General features: G+C 42.4%; 1 protein-coding gene across 1 annotated transcript in view; it reads right to left on the bottom strand.

The window, feature by feature from the left end:
* Positions 1 to 14,085, bottom strand: part of Gpbp1 (GC-rich promoter binding protein 1) — a 61,223-nt gene extending 47,138 nt beyond the window's left edge. The window contains 2 exon segments of the mRNA XM_040728868.1: positions 11,587 to 12,534; positions 13,767 to 14,085. The gene's annotated coding sequence lies outside the window, so the exon portion shown is untranslated.
* Positions 14,086 to 14,980: the final 895 nt, after the last annotated feature.

Raw genomic sequence — 14,980 nt, 5'->3', positions numbered from 1 at the left:
CGAACTCACAGAGATCCACCTGCCTCTGCCTCCCAAGAAATTGATACTTGTTAAGGGTTGCATAAATGTTCTACCCTCTAAAACATTACATTCTGGAAACAGAATGTTTTTAAGAAGACTACTAAAGAACAATATGTAAAATATACATACAACAGAAACACACACCTAAAAAACTTTTACAGGACTAAAGCTATAGCTTAAGTTGGGAATACAGTTCAGGCTGAGCTAACATTTAACCTTAGTAGTACTATGTATACATGTATACATACCATGTGAGATCTTGATTTCAACTAGCCACACACACACACACACACACACACAATCATAATAAGAACTGATATGGAGCTAAAGAGATGATGTCTCCATAGTTAAGAGCACTAAGTACTCTTCCAGAGGACCCAGGACCCACAAGTGGGCACCTGACAGCTACCTGCAGCCAAAGTACTCTGACTTCCACCAGCATTCACACTTGTGGCAAATATTCACACAAATGCACACATACACATGAATAAAACAAATGATTATATTTTTAATTAATTCAGTTCCAAGAAATAACATTACTCACGCTTTGGTTCCGAGACAAGGTCTAGTTTATCACAGTCTGGCCTCAAATTAGCTAAGTGACCATGACCTTGATGAATTCCTGATCTTCCTCCCTTCGCTTCCCAAGTATTGCAATTATTCTTGTACCACCACAGCCAGGTTATTTGATGAAGATCATCCTGAAATCTCAGACTTGGCATATGGTGGGCAAGCACACTACCAACTGAGCCACATCCCCAGACCCTAGTTAATGTACACAATTTTAAAGGTGAAGCCTCATGAACTTCCTCCCTTCTAAGTATACACATACATATACGTGTGTGTTTGTGTGTGTGTGTGTGTATACACATACATACATGCATAAGTAACAAAGAAAAGGAGCCCATGAACTTGAAGGGACAATGGTGGAAGGGTGTGAGTGGGAGGGTTCAGTGTGAAGAGAAAGAGGGAAATGACATAATTATAATCACAAAACATAAAAAATTTAAGTCCACAAATTTATAATTACTGGGTTTACTCAAAAAATTGAAGCAGGCTAATATTCAACAAATCCATATACAGGGGGACTTTTTGTGTTTTAAGGGTTGGTAAATTTCAAACTAGAATTGTCTGCAAACAGGATGGACTAATTGGGACAAAATTTAATTCAAATTAACACATTCATTGAATGGCCAACATAAACAATTGGGGCTTAGCAGTGAAAGATACACGGCACAACTGAGCAGTCAGTCCTGACTTTAACAACAAGCTAATAAATAACTGTAAAACTAGGTTGAAGACAGAGATCCTTTCAAGAAACTTTAAAGTACAATTTTTCTCACAAGTATTTACTATTAGAAAAGTGCCAGCAGGGTTCAGTGGTCACATGTTCTGTAATTTCAGCACTCAGGATGCTAAAGCAAGAATACTGCTAAATTTCATGGCCTCTCTGAGATACAGAGCACAGCTGCCTGAGAAAGCCAAAAAGCAATCAGGAATGGTGTCACCTATCTAATCTAAGCACTTTTGAAGTGAAGCAAATGATTACAAATTCAATACATTTACTGCTGCATTGAGAATTATAGGCCAACCTTAGCTATGTCAGATCCTCTATCAAAAAAAAAAAAAAACACACAAAACATCAACATTGTAAAGGGAAGGATAAAGGGGGGAGAAGAAATAGAATTATAAAAAAGGGCAGTGGAGGACACACCTTTAGTCCCAGCACTCAGGAAGCAGCGGAGGCTGATCTTATTAAAGTTCAAGGCCAGTCTGGTCTACAGAGCAAGTTCCAAGGTAATCAGGGCTACACAGAGAAACCCTGTCTGGAAAAAACAAAATTTTTTAAAAGTAGTCTATCTCTGAACTAGTCAATAACTGTCAGAACCTGGAAAATAGACGCCCCCCAGAAGGATAAGGCTGTGGCTCAATGGTAGTGCTGTGCTTGCCTAGCATGCCCCCCCAGCCCCAGGTTCAATCTCCAGAACTACTAAGCAAAAAAAAAAAAAAAAAAAAGCCACTGACTTGCAGTAGTTTTGGGTTTTTGGTTTTTGTTTTGGGGGGTACTGTTGAGACAAGGTTTGGCCTGGTTGGCCTAAACTTGCTACGTAGAGTAGGCTGACCTTCAACTCTGCTACCAAGGTGCTGAGTTTTCAATCCTGTGTGCCACCACACCCAGCATACCAAATTGCTAGTGGACCTAAACCCCAAATGGTACATAACCATCTAACTGAATGTGGGGGTGGAAAAACCTGACATCAGTAAAAGAATTAAAAGGATTCTCAATGTTGGGCAATCAAAACTAATTCATAATCACAAATTTAATAACTCTTTTGCTCTGACAGTATTGACCCATACTGCATCAAGCACATTCACAATAGCTCTGGTTCTAAAAGAAACATTCACTTCACTCTGCCTGTGCAGTTACATCTCACACATACTGCACACACAGATGAACAATGAAAGATGACTGAAACACCTCAAATTCAAAATTATACTATGTTATCAAATGCAGTGCTTTTACTTTTACTATATATACAACATTTCTGCTTTTAAAAATAATGGTTTAGCCTGGAGATGGTGGTGCACGCCTTTAATCCCAGCACTCAGGAGGGAGAGGGATGAGTTCAAGACCAGCCTGGTCTACACAGTGAGTTCCTAAGACTTCAACCCTTTAACACAAATTCCTCATGTTGTGGTGACTCCCAACCAAAAAATTATTTTCTTGCATTTCACAACTGTAATTTTGCTGTTATGAATCTTAATATAAATATTTTTAAAGACAGGGGTTTGTCAAAGGGGTTGCAACCCACAGGTTGAGAACCACCATTCTTGGTTGCTATAAACATTCTATACATTTTTAGTCTGATAAAAAGCTACAATTGTACACATGAAAGAGTATGTTATCAAATGCAGTGCTTTTACTTTTACTATATATACAACATTTCTGCTTTTAAAAATAATGGTTTAGCCTGGAGATGGTGGTGCACGCCTTTAATCCCAGCACTTGAGAGGCAGAGGCAGGCGGATCTCTGTAAGTTGGAGGCCAGCCTGGTCTACAGAGCTACACAAAGAAATGTTGTTTATATTCTAGACTGATCATACTTATGACATTACATATTTAAATGTGTCACTTTATTTTAAATTACTTTCATTTACCTTTACTACGAGTATATATTATTTTGATCTAATATGAAAGAGGGTATTTTGCTTCAAAAGAGACAGTTCATTGTGTACCTAGTGTGCACTATCACAGCTTTTAAGGGAAGACTTCACCCTGATTTGAGCCATACCCTTGCATTATGATGAACTGAAGGTTTTTCTTATTTGACATGGTTTTTAATCACTACAAAAGTCTAACATGACTTTTTAAAAGGCATTAAAGAGTTACAGTATAGGTCAGTGGTATATGCTTCCTTAGGTGCTCTTTTTGTCTTGCCCTAGGCTCTATCGCCAGCTCCAAAATTACATGAAGTATTGTAACACCTCTACACCTAAAACTTGGGAAACTGATGCGTACAAGTTCTGGGCTAGCCTCAGCTATAAAGTGTAACCCTGTCTCAGAGGGAAAGGATGAAGAGAGGGGATGGGGGAGAGGGAAGGGGGGAAGAAAGGAGAGGAAAAGAGAGAAAAGAAGAGAGAAAGGAGGAGTGAAAGGGGAGGTTTCCACCACTGTATCACAACTTCTAGTGGGCAGGATAACTAAGGGATAAGAGCCACTACTAGGACATTGTTTCAACTGGAACAGAAATTACACTTGGCAGAAATTGGTCCCCAGCACCACCTCAAGAGAAAGGAAAAGAAGAAAACAAAAGCTAATTCAAATTCTGGTTTTGTCACCTATTCTCTTAAATGAATTATTTAATCTTAGACTGAATTTCTTTGTATGACTGATTTTAGATACCTCATTTTAGTTATTGTTCACAAGGACCCTAAGAATTAGTTGAACTGGAAAGATGACTTACAAGTTAAGAGTACTTACTGCCCTTACACAGAGGACTTGGGTTTGATTCCCAGAACCCCTGTGTTCATGAATAATGATTATCAACCTGCAAACTGTTATCATATTCACCTAGGAAAATAAAAATTTGCTGCCCAAGATGAAAGTATCTTCTAATTTTGCTTTTCTCATTAACACCTTAAAAACTAACTGTAAGCCTTGATACAGAAATACATGGGCTTGGAAGAAAAACTAGTTGTACAGCTTGGCATGGTGTCTAAAAACCCTGTGCCTATATTTTCTCAACTGTAAAGTGAGAGTACGCAGGCCTTCCCACACAGGTGTCTACAGGACTAAAATTTAAAAGGTTTGGAATAGCCTAGGACATGCTATGAACTTCAATAAACAGTACTTACTAGTTATTAAAAAATAAACAGTACTTATCAGTCATTAAGATTTATTCATTGCTGAAGGTGATTTCAGCATCCACACGAGGCAAGAAATCAGAGTTCAAGGTCAGCCGGAGTTATAGTCAGCCTGAGATATATGCTAAGATCCTATCTCAAATGCTTCACTATGATCAAGGTTACTATCTAAAATATGACTGTCTTATAAACAACTAAGTTTTGGGTTTTTTTTTTTTTGAGACAGGATTTCTCTGTATTGCTTTGGAGGCTGTCCTGGAACTCGCTCTGTAGACCAGGCTGGCCTTGAACTCACAGAGATCCACCTGCCTCTGCCTCCCAGTGCTGGGACTAAAGGCATGCACCACCAACAAGTTTTAATGGGCAAATATACCAGGTGTGGTAAAATATACCTGTAATCTCAGCACTAGGGTGCTAAGCAGGATTAAAAATTCCAAACCAGACTAGGCTACAAAGCAAGGGAGGGAAGGATGACACTGGCTGTCTTCCTCACATTTAAATATTTCTCTGAAGATATACACAGGACCCAGTTAGTATAAGGCAATACTCCTTTAGTCATTAGAAAAAGCATATCAAAACTAGTGTTTATGAACTAGACTACAGGCTAGAGACATATGGTGGGTAACAGCCCTTGCTTCTGCAAAGGACAGATTACCAGCATCCACATCAGGTACCCACAACTGCCTGTAACTCCAGCTCCATGGGATCTAATACCTTTGGCCTCTGGCATGCACTTAAACACAAAGTTTTTTTTAAGGGGTGAAGAGATTATCAGATTAAGAGCACTAGATGCTCTTTTAGAAGACCTGTTCGCTCAGTTCCCAGCACCCACACGACAGTTCACAAGTGCCTGTAACTGTAGTTCCAGGAGATCCAATATCCTCTTTTCATCAGGCACAAACATGGTCCTCATACAAATATACAGGCAAAACTCACACATAAAAAATACAAATCTTTTTTTTTTTTTTTTTTTTTTTTTGGTTTTTACGAGACAGGGTTTCTCTGTATTGTTTCGGAGGCTATCGGTCCAGCCTGGCCCCGAACGCACAAAGATCCGCCTGCCTCTGCCTCCAGAGTGCTGGGATTAAAGGCGTGCGCCACCACCGCCTGGCCAAATCTTTCCTTTTAATTCATTTACTATGCTAACTGAAAAACCAATGAAAAGCATAAACAATAAACAGGACTAGGGTTATAACTAGGCAATAAATTGCTTGTCTAGAATGTGAAATCTCTAGGTTTTTCCCTTAAAAAAAAACAAAACCTGACTTCCACAAGTCATACAGGAGCTGGAAAGTTATTAAGCCTACCGAATCCATATAAATATAGAATATACTCTCCCCAAAACTATGTAACACCCACACTACTTTTGTGGGACAAAGATTTTTTTTTTTTGGTTTTACGAGACAGGGTTTCTCTGTATTGTTTTGGAGGCTGTCAGTCCAGCCCTGCCTCGAACTCAGAGATCCGCCTGCCTCTGCCTCCCGAGTGCTGGGATTAAAGGCGTGCACCACCACCGCCCCGCGGGACAAAGATTTTTTACTATGTGAAAACCCACCCATACTTTATAAATAGGTCCATAAATTTTTTCTTCAAAAATATGGGTTGGATTCCTTTTTATTTTGTCTTAATTTTATAAACCTAGAGACATGCAACTAAAAAGACGGAAAGTGACTGAACCTTGGTAATTAAAGATATTACACCTTTCCTTCATCTCAGATCACCTGTTCTAGGAGATTGAAGTGAATTATGGTTCTAGCTGGCAGCAACAGATATTTAATGAAAAGACCTAAAGGAAGTCAGAACATCAGCTAAGCTGCTCCTGATATATTTCAGGGAGGTTTCTGAGACTTTTTAAAAGAATAAGGACAATACAGAGAAACCCTGTCTCGTAAAACACAACCAAAATAAAAAATAAAAAAAAGAATAAGGAGAAAAGCAAAGAAATAATAATTTTAAAAAACCAACCTAAGAGTAGGATAGCAAATGAAAATTTGAAATGGGGAAACAAAGCTTTGTAGCCTACGAAATTAAAGATACAATTTCAGCTTGGCATAAATGAGATTCAGGCAAAAAATAACAGGCAAAATTAACAAAAACAAGAGACAGAATAGTTTAAGAAACCATAAATAAACACTGGTTTGACACACAAACTGAATTAAGTAAACTCTTAGTATTACATATAATTTTATATTATCAACTTGGCAATTAATATTTCTCAGTTTAATGAAAAAAACTAAGGTAAAAAAGATTAGGGTAAATATACAATATCACAATTCCTTTAACCTCTAATTTACCATTTTCTTATATCATAACTGCATCTAAATAAACTACTAGAAATCTCATCAGGGCCAGTGAAAAAGCTTCCCAGGTATAGTCACTTGCTGCAAAGCCTAAACTGGATAGCTAAGATCCACTTATGGAAGAAGAGACCCAGTTTCTGAAGCTATCCTCTGACTTCTACATGAATACATATGTGTACACAACACATGTATGTATGTGGTTTTCATTATAAGTGACAATACAGACAAAGCCAACGATAGAGGCACAGACCCATAATTCCTTTAACTGAGGAGGCAGAAGCAAGAGGATCATTACAAGACCAGTCTGAGCTGCACAGCAAACTCCAGGCCAGCAGAGGTTAAACATTGAGATAGTGAGATGCCATTTCACAAACATACACAAAAGAATCAAGACAATATGGTCAAAGCACAGGATCATCTGACCTATACTCAAATATCTCTCGTTTATTTCACTTTCAAACTAAACTGTGCCATTTTTCAATCTTTCTCCTTAAATGTTGTTTTTTTCCTTCTGTTGTGCTTCAAGGTAGATTTAAAAACAAAACCTATGTAGTAATTTCAGATCAAAACCATAGAGAAAGTAAAGCACAACAAATATTTAGATCCACATTTGTAAGAGACTATGGTTAAAGCCAGATTTTAATTTGTAACCAAGCAAAGTTATCATCCAAATATCTACCAACAAATAGCAAAACTAAACAGCAGCTTCTCTTCCCTTAACTTCCCCAACCTCAGCCGGGCGTTGGTGGCACACGCCTTTAATCCCAGCACTCGGGAGGCAGAGGCAGGCGGATCTCTGTGAGTTTGAGACCAGCCTGGACTACCAAGCGAGTTCCAGGACAGCCTCCAAAGCCAGAGAAACCCTGTCTCGAAAAACCAAAAAAAAAAAAAAAAAAAAAAACTTCCCCAACCTCTATTAATATAATCAGGGTGAACTGGTGGGGGGGGGGGGATGTTCAACTAGAATGAATTAAAAGTGGTATCCACAAGATAGTAAATCAAAGCATTGAGCGTACAGACCATGCTGGGTAGAGCTAGCATGAATGAGTTTAAAGCATTATTAAGAGTGTGCATGGGGGTATGGATGGGGTTTGCACGCTTTTAATCCCAGCACTGGGAAGGCACAGACAGATGACTCTCTGCGAGTTCAAGGACAGCCTAGTCTACTGACTGAGTTTCTGGACAGCCTCCAAAGCTAGAGAAATCCTATCTTGAAAAAAAAAAACAAATCAAAACAAAAAAGAATGTAGGTTTCCAAGATAGTGGACCGAACACTTTTAATACCAGATCTCGGAACCTGACAGCCTGGTCTCCAGAGCTAGTTCCAGGAGGGGCTCCAAAGCTACAGAAAATCTCCACTTGGCTGAGAATACTACTCAGGGCTAGAGCTTGTCTAGCATGAAAGAGACCCATCCCCAATACATAAAATAGGGGCAGGGAATTGAAGAGTATGAGTTCGAGACCAGCCTAGTCTACAAAAAGTTAGTTCCAGGACAGCCTCCAAAGCCACAGAGAAACCCTGTCTCAAGAGTATGAGCTTGGTTAGAGCACTTGGATTCTAATTCTAAGCAAGCAACTCTGTTCCAGCCTCAACTTTCCTAAATATTAATTTCCTTACTTACACCTCTATAATTACACTACTTTCCTCATAGTATTAAGAATGGATATCGTTCCCAGCAGTGGCAGGTGGATCCCTAGGAGTTGGAGGCCAGTCTGGCCTACAGAGTGAGTTCCAAAACAGCCAAGGCTAAACAGAGAAACCCAGTCTCAAAAAAGCAAAGAAATCACGTAAAAGTAGACAGCAAAACACAGCACCATAATCTATAACTGTAATCATCAAAACACCTCATTTAGAACATGAGTAATAGAAACTGGAAGAGTGGGGTGAGGGAGAATTGGTCCAAGCAGTGCTCCAGTTACTGAGGAGTGATACTATAAAGTTCAATTTCCAGAAAGTAAAATATTGAAAAACTGTCAAAATCAGATGGGATGGAGATGCAGCTTAATTGACAGAATGATTGCTTTAACTTGCACCGTCATAGGTTCAAACCTGTGGGAGTAGAGAGGCATACCTGTAATTCCAGCCCTGGAAGATGCAGAGGCAAGCAATCAGAAGTTTAAAGTCATTTTTGGCTTTGAAGCCACCCTGGACTACATGGGGCTGGAGAGATAACTCTGGGATTAAGAGCACTGGCTACTCTTCCAGAGGACCTCAATTTGGTTTCCAGCACCCACTTTAGATGGCCTCACAACTGCCTATGATTCCAACCCCTCTTCTGGCCTTAACATTTTCTGATGTTCATGTGGGTTTTTTGCTTGTTTTGCTTGGGGGTTTATTTTGTTTCTTTTGTTTGTTTGTTTGTTTAGTTGTTTTATTTTTTGAAACAGGGTTTCTCTGTCTAACAGCCCTAGCTGTCCTGGAACTAGCTCTGTAGACCAGGCTGTCCTCCTGCCTCTGTCTCCTAAATGCTGGGATTAAAGGCATTCTTTTTGTTTGTCATGACTAGGTTTCTATATGTAGTCCTGGAATCCTGGTGGCCTTGAACTCAAAATAGATCACCTGCCTCTGCTGGGATTAAAGGAGTGCACTACCAAGTCCAGCCACAGTACTCAGTTGTTGACCAATTCCTGTAAACAAAGTTCACAACAGACCACCAAAGAGTCAAGTGCTCAAAACTGGTTCCTGAAGTAATTTACCCTGATACTGTTGCTTGGAAATACTGGAAATTTCAAAATCACAAGAAATCAAATGTGAGCCAGGCTGTGGTGGCGTACGCCTTTAATCCCAGCACTCGGGAGGCAGAGGCAGGCAGACTTCTATGAGTTCAAGACCAGCCTGTGGTTCTCTATGAATAAAAATCAGGTGATAACAATTTAATTTCTGCTGGGATTTTTGTTTGTTTTGTTCCCACACACGCAATACTTTAGTTTGACTGGTCTGAAACTTATATTGTAGACCAGACCTACCTCTGCCTCCTGAATGCTGAGATAACAAAAGGCTCACAATCACCACATCAGACCAAATTCGATTAAAGGTACATATTTTTATACAAAAAAACTTCAAGAGCCAATTAATAGGAACGCATGGAATACAGGCTCTTGGATCCCAAGTGATTGATGAACGTCCTCATCAATTTATTAAAATACTGCATAAAAAGGCCTGGTGTGTCAGCACACAGGTGAATTTTAGCACTGAGATTTAAGTCAGAAAGACCTCAAGTTTCAGGCCACCCTCAATGGTTAGCTGTCTCAATTTTCTTTTAATTTTTAAGAACTACTAAAGATCTTCTAACACAGAAAACACATATAATCCAGTTTGTTAGAATTTAGGGAATTGAACTTTTAATCCCAACTTCAGAGCAGAAAATGTTAAGCATGAATATCCAAATAAACATTCATTTAGTCTACTGCTTCCTTTTTTTTTTCTCTCTGAGACAGGGTTCCTTTGTGTAGCTTTGGCTGTCCTAGAACTAGCTCTATAGACCAGGCTGGCCTCAAACCAAAGGATCCTCTGCCTCTGAGCACTAAGATTAAGGACATACACCACCACCAGCCAGTTAAGATTCCTGCTTCTTTTGCTTTAAAGGAACTAACAGAATTCAACAGGTTAGTACGGGGAGAAAACTACTTATAAATAAATGAACAACTTACTAAAAGTTAGCAAATCTTTGGAAGAGTGTTGAAAAACTACAATCTTCTACCTCAGAACAGGTTATTAGGTGCAATAAATTAAATGCAGCCATATTAATCACTTACTAAATTGTGCGAAATTTTTTAAAAATATACTCCAGAATGCCAACACACTGAAAAAACTACATAATAGCAAATCTTACATTTGTTAAAAGAATTAAAAAACTGCCAGACGTTGGTGGCGCACGCCTTTAATCCCAGCACTCGGGAGGCAGAGGCAGGTGGATCTCTGTGAGTTCGAGGCCAGCCTGGTCTACAGAGTGAGTTCCAGGACAGCCTCCAAAGCCACAGAGAAACCTTGTCTCGAAAAACCAAAAAAAAAAAAAAAAAAAAAAAAAAAAAAAGAATTAAAAAACTATGAACTTAATTAAGTCAGCACAACATTCCTGGGGGAGGGGACTATGTAATCATTATGCTAGTTTAAAGGTTTAAGCCAACTTGCTCAGTTTCTCTGCTTCTTTCCCAAAAATGTTTAGAAAACTGAAGAGTGGAAAACACAAATTGCTTCAATAAATTGTTAATGTCTGTAATGGGTTAAAATAATAGGAATAGTTGTGCCTTAAAACAAGCTATTTCGCCGGGCGTTGGTGGCGCATGCCTTTAATCCCAGCACTCGGGAGGCAGAGGCAGGTGGATCTCTGTGAGTTCGAGGCCAGCCTGGTCTACAGAGTGAGTTCCAGGACAGCCTCCAAAACAATACAGAGAAACCCTGTCTCGAAAAACCAAAAAAAAAAAAAAAAAAAAAAAAGCTATTTCATAAGATTTAAAACCAAGTTTGCGTGATTTTGTTTTACCTTACTCTAAACTAGATCACTAAACTGTGTGTGTAGTAATGCTATCTAAACTCACAATTGGGAATTAAACTAGGAATCAAGGCACGAGACATTAAAAATGTACAACCAACCAGATACTGTATGTGTATTTTTGTAGGTTTTTATTATTCTGTTATTCAGTCTAAAAGAATACTGACCAGATGCATCTGTCTTTAACTTTAAAATCACAAAAACTTTTCACTTAAAACTGTAGTAAGTTTGAAACATTTAAATCTCTATTTCCATATAGCTAATGTCTATTTTCAAACTATCCAGAAACTGAATCTAAAGCAAATTTTTTCAAGAAACTGAAAGATTTAAGAATAACACAGGATCAATTTGACTCATATTACAGTTTACAAATGAATATCTAATTTGCTCACCATTAGAGTACTTACAAATTCCAAGAGGACTGCACAGGAAGGTGTTGGTTTTTTCTCTACAAGCTTTATGTTTTCCAGTTTGTTTTTTTATTTTGTATCCTCTGAAATATCCAAGTTCTTTGAAGATACTTAACCTATGACTATTTGACATAGAGTTATTTGAAGTCAGCTACCCATATTTGTTTTGAAGTTTTCATATGGCTGTATCCAGAATTAGCCAAGTTCCTTGGATTCGAGAGCAAGGTCTTCTTTACTATTCCATGTATCTGTCACTGTACTTATCCACTCCAGATGAAATATCCAATTTAGGTGCAAAAAGCAGAAACAAAAAGAAAATGTCACATCTGAAGATTACTTCTAAACATCAGCATGTACAGAGGTACAAACAGCTATCTCAATACTACCATGCTGGTGTGAAACTGGAACATCTTACATTCACAAGTAAATAAAAGATAAAAAGAAAAACACTGGATTCTTTCAATGTCTTCATTTAGAAAAGCTGTCCCATCGTAATATGAAAAGAGCTGAAGTCAAAAACTACTAAAACTTTCAATAAAGGTAAAAAGAACTGCCAGAAACTTCAGCAATATTTCAACAGTAATTTGAAACTACTCAGTACACAAACCAAACATATCTTACAGTTTTGGCTGAAGAACCAACAGGAAAGGGGGGAAAGAGACAAAAATAACACCAGATGAAATACTTTAACCACTTATATAATCCGTTTGAACCAAAATACTGAAGAAATGACTGGATCTTTTTGTAGCTCGTTGAATTTTTTCACTACTATCAATTCACTTCGGAGATGATTCTTGTCAATTTTAATAAAACTTCTGGGGCAAAATTACCCAAAAAAACAAAAACAAAAAACAAAACTGTAATTCCAAAATGGCCTCTTGAAATACCCGGGGCCTTTTAAACAAAACCTAGAAGATGATCTTCATATCTGTATAATTCAACCACCTGTAAGTTATAAAAAAAAAAGTAAATCACAATTTTGATTTTTTAAATAAAAATCAACCCCCACTTTGGGAAAAAAAAAATCAACCTCTGTTGCCAACTCGTGTAAAGTCCTAAAAAGAGCTAGTTAAAGAGCCTTTTCCTAAACCTCGGCAAAAGCCTACTGAATGAAAAGGACTTCCAAGTCGAGGGGCAGAGAACGGTGGGTGACGGAATCATTGAGCAAAGTTCCGATCTGAACTGGGAACTGGGTGCAGGCAGAGCACTGGAGGTTATGTACAAAACTTCAAAACTTTCTGAGCGAGTATCAAAGCTATGAAATTGCCACACCATCTTGCAATTGATGTTCCCTGATTCAGTCCCATGTGCCAAAGGAAAACAAATGGACAGGTGGTGCAGCCACGGAGCGTTAGTAAACGCACCTCCGAGAATGAGAGGCAAACAGGGCATGACGCTCCTTCCAAAAGGCAGTGCCAGAGAGAACGGGGCACCGGGAGTTCCCCTCTAAGGCTAGCCTGGAAGGTGGTAGGGGAGCGTGGCAAAGAGATCCCCAAGATTCGCCTGCGGGGCGACTTCCCAGCCTTGGAGAGCAGCCGTGGGAGAAAGGTGCAAATCCCCACTTTCTTCAATTAAGCAAACAGGTCTCGGTCCAGACTCCAGGTGTGGGAGATGATACGGGACCGCACTCGGACACCGCGTTAGGGACGGTGTTCTCCCCGAAAACCCGCAGGTGCCGTCGGACCCGGAGCCCACACGACTTGGGAGCGCAGGGAGAGCTCACTCGCCTCGGCGGGCAACTGCCACGGCGCCGGGCGGCCGGGCGGGCGCGGCGGGGAGGACGAAGCGCCGCCGAGCAGACAGCGGCAGGCCCCAACTCGGCCGCGACTCCCCCGGCCCCCGGGCCGGCTACCTGGAGCCCGGGAAGGCGCGTGCCGGGGCCTGAGGCAGCCGCCGCCGCGGGCGCCCCGGCCGCTCCCGGCCTCCGCCGAGCGCCCCCCCACGGCCCCCGAGGCCCGCCGCCCACCTCTCCCCGCCGCCGCCTCCTCCGCCTCCGCTCCGCCGGGCTGAGTCAACGCCGAGGGCGGGCGCCCCGCGCCCCACGCCGCCCCCCGGCCGCCCGCAGCCTCACGCCTCGCGCCACCAACGCCGCTCCCGACCCCTCCAGCCCCAACGCCGACACGGGCACCCCCCCTCGTCCCCGGAACTCCGCTCCGGGGCCCAGGGGACCGCGTTACCTTCTGCCCCACCAGAGGTGCCCCTGGCCTGGGGGTGCCGCTGCGCTCGATCCCGGGAGGAGGTTTTCGGTACTTTGAATAATCCCCTTTTGCCGCTTTTCCCTCCCCCACAACCAGTCTCAGTCCCAAAATGGCGCCGACCCGATCCGCAATGTTCTGGGCCAAGTCTCGCGAGATCGTGGAAGGTGGCGAGGCGGGGAAGGAACTAGAGAGGTTGAGAAGTAAGAGAAGGAAGGCGGGGCGAGGGGGAAAGAGGAGGAAGAAAGGGTGTGGAAGGAGCCGTGCAAACGAACCCACTGGGCGGGGCAGCAGGAGGAGGGCCTCCACTACAGAACCTTCTGGCCCAAGTAACCGCTCACGCCCCGGTCAAAGAAGCTCCGCCCTCTACGTCGGGCGCCTGGGGGAGGGGGAGGGGCGTGGCCAGCTCTGGGGGCGGGGCTTTGAGGAAGACCCGGAGGCTGAGGCGCGCGGGGGCGGGGGGGGAGGGAGGCGGAGGCGCGGCGCGGTGACGTCAGGAGCAGCTGGAGCCGGGGATTACCCCCTGCTGCTGACGTGAGGACGGTGAACAATCCCGAACGTTCGGTGGAAGGGGGAATTCCCGGCCGTTCCCCGAGGAGCGCCCCCCTCTCCAGCCGCGGGCCCTCCCCGAGCTCGGGACGGTGGGGTGGGGAGGGCGCGAGCGAGCAGGCTCGCTGGGTGCGCGGCGCCCCTGCGCCTGCCGGACGCCGGAACCCGGAACGGCCGCGGGGAGCCCCGCTCGCTCGGCCACAAGCTCGCCCCTCGCTCGGCACGGGCACTCACGCGGCGTGGGCGGAGCCGGCCCTGCCAGTGCCCGCGTGATTGGGCGCCGCGGTCGCGTGCCGGGCGGAGCGTGCCAGACGTTAACACGCGGAAGCCTGTTTAGGGACGCGAGCCTTGGCCGGAGCCCGGCTTTCCCGGGAGTGCTAGCGGGCTGCTAGGTGGCGTCGCGCTGGTACTCGTGTTTTCTAACAGTTTCAGTAGGTGGCTCTTTCCAGCAGAGTTGTCCTGGGAATCTCATAGCACAAACCATTGTTTTAAGTAAATAAATAAGTAGGTAGATGGGCAGACTCCAAAAGTACAGAAAAACCATGTCTCAAAAAGGAAAAAAATTAAAAGGTTATGGTATTAAGCTTGCCTAAACATGGTACCTGACGGTTCACTTTGAAAAAGGTGACGTAGGCATTCCAAGAGAG

The sequence above is a fragment of the Mesocricetus auratus genome, unplaced genomic scaffold, assembly GCF_017639785.1.
Source record: "Mesocricetus auratus isolate SY011 unplaced genomic scaffold, BCM_Maur_2.0 Super-Scaffold_100020, whole genome shotgun sequence".
NCBI lineage: Eukaryota > Metazoa > Chordata > Mammalia > Rodentia > Cricetidae > Mesocricetus > Mesocricetus auratus.
Note: the sequence above shows the minus strand (reverse complement) of the source record. Positions and strands in the feature narration are given on the sequence as shown.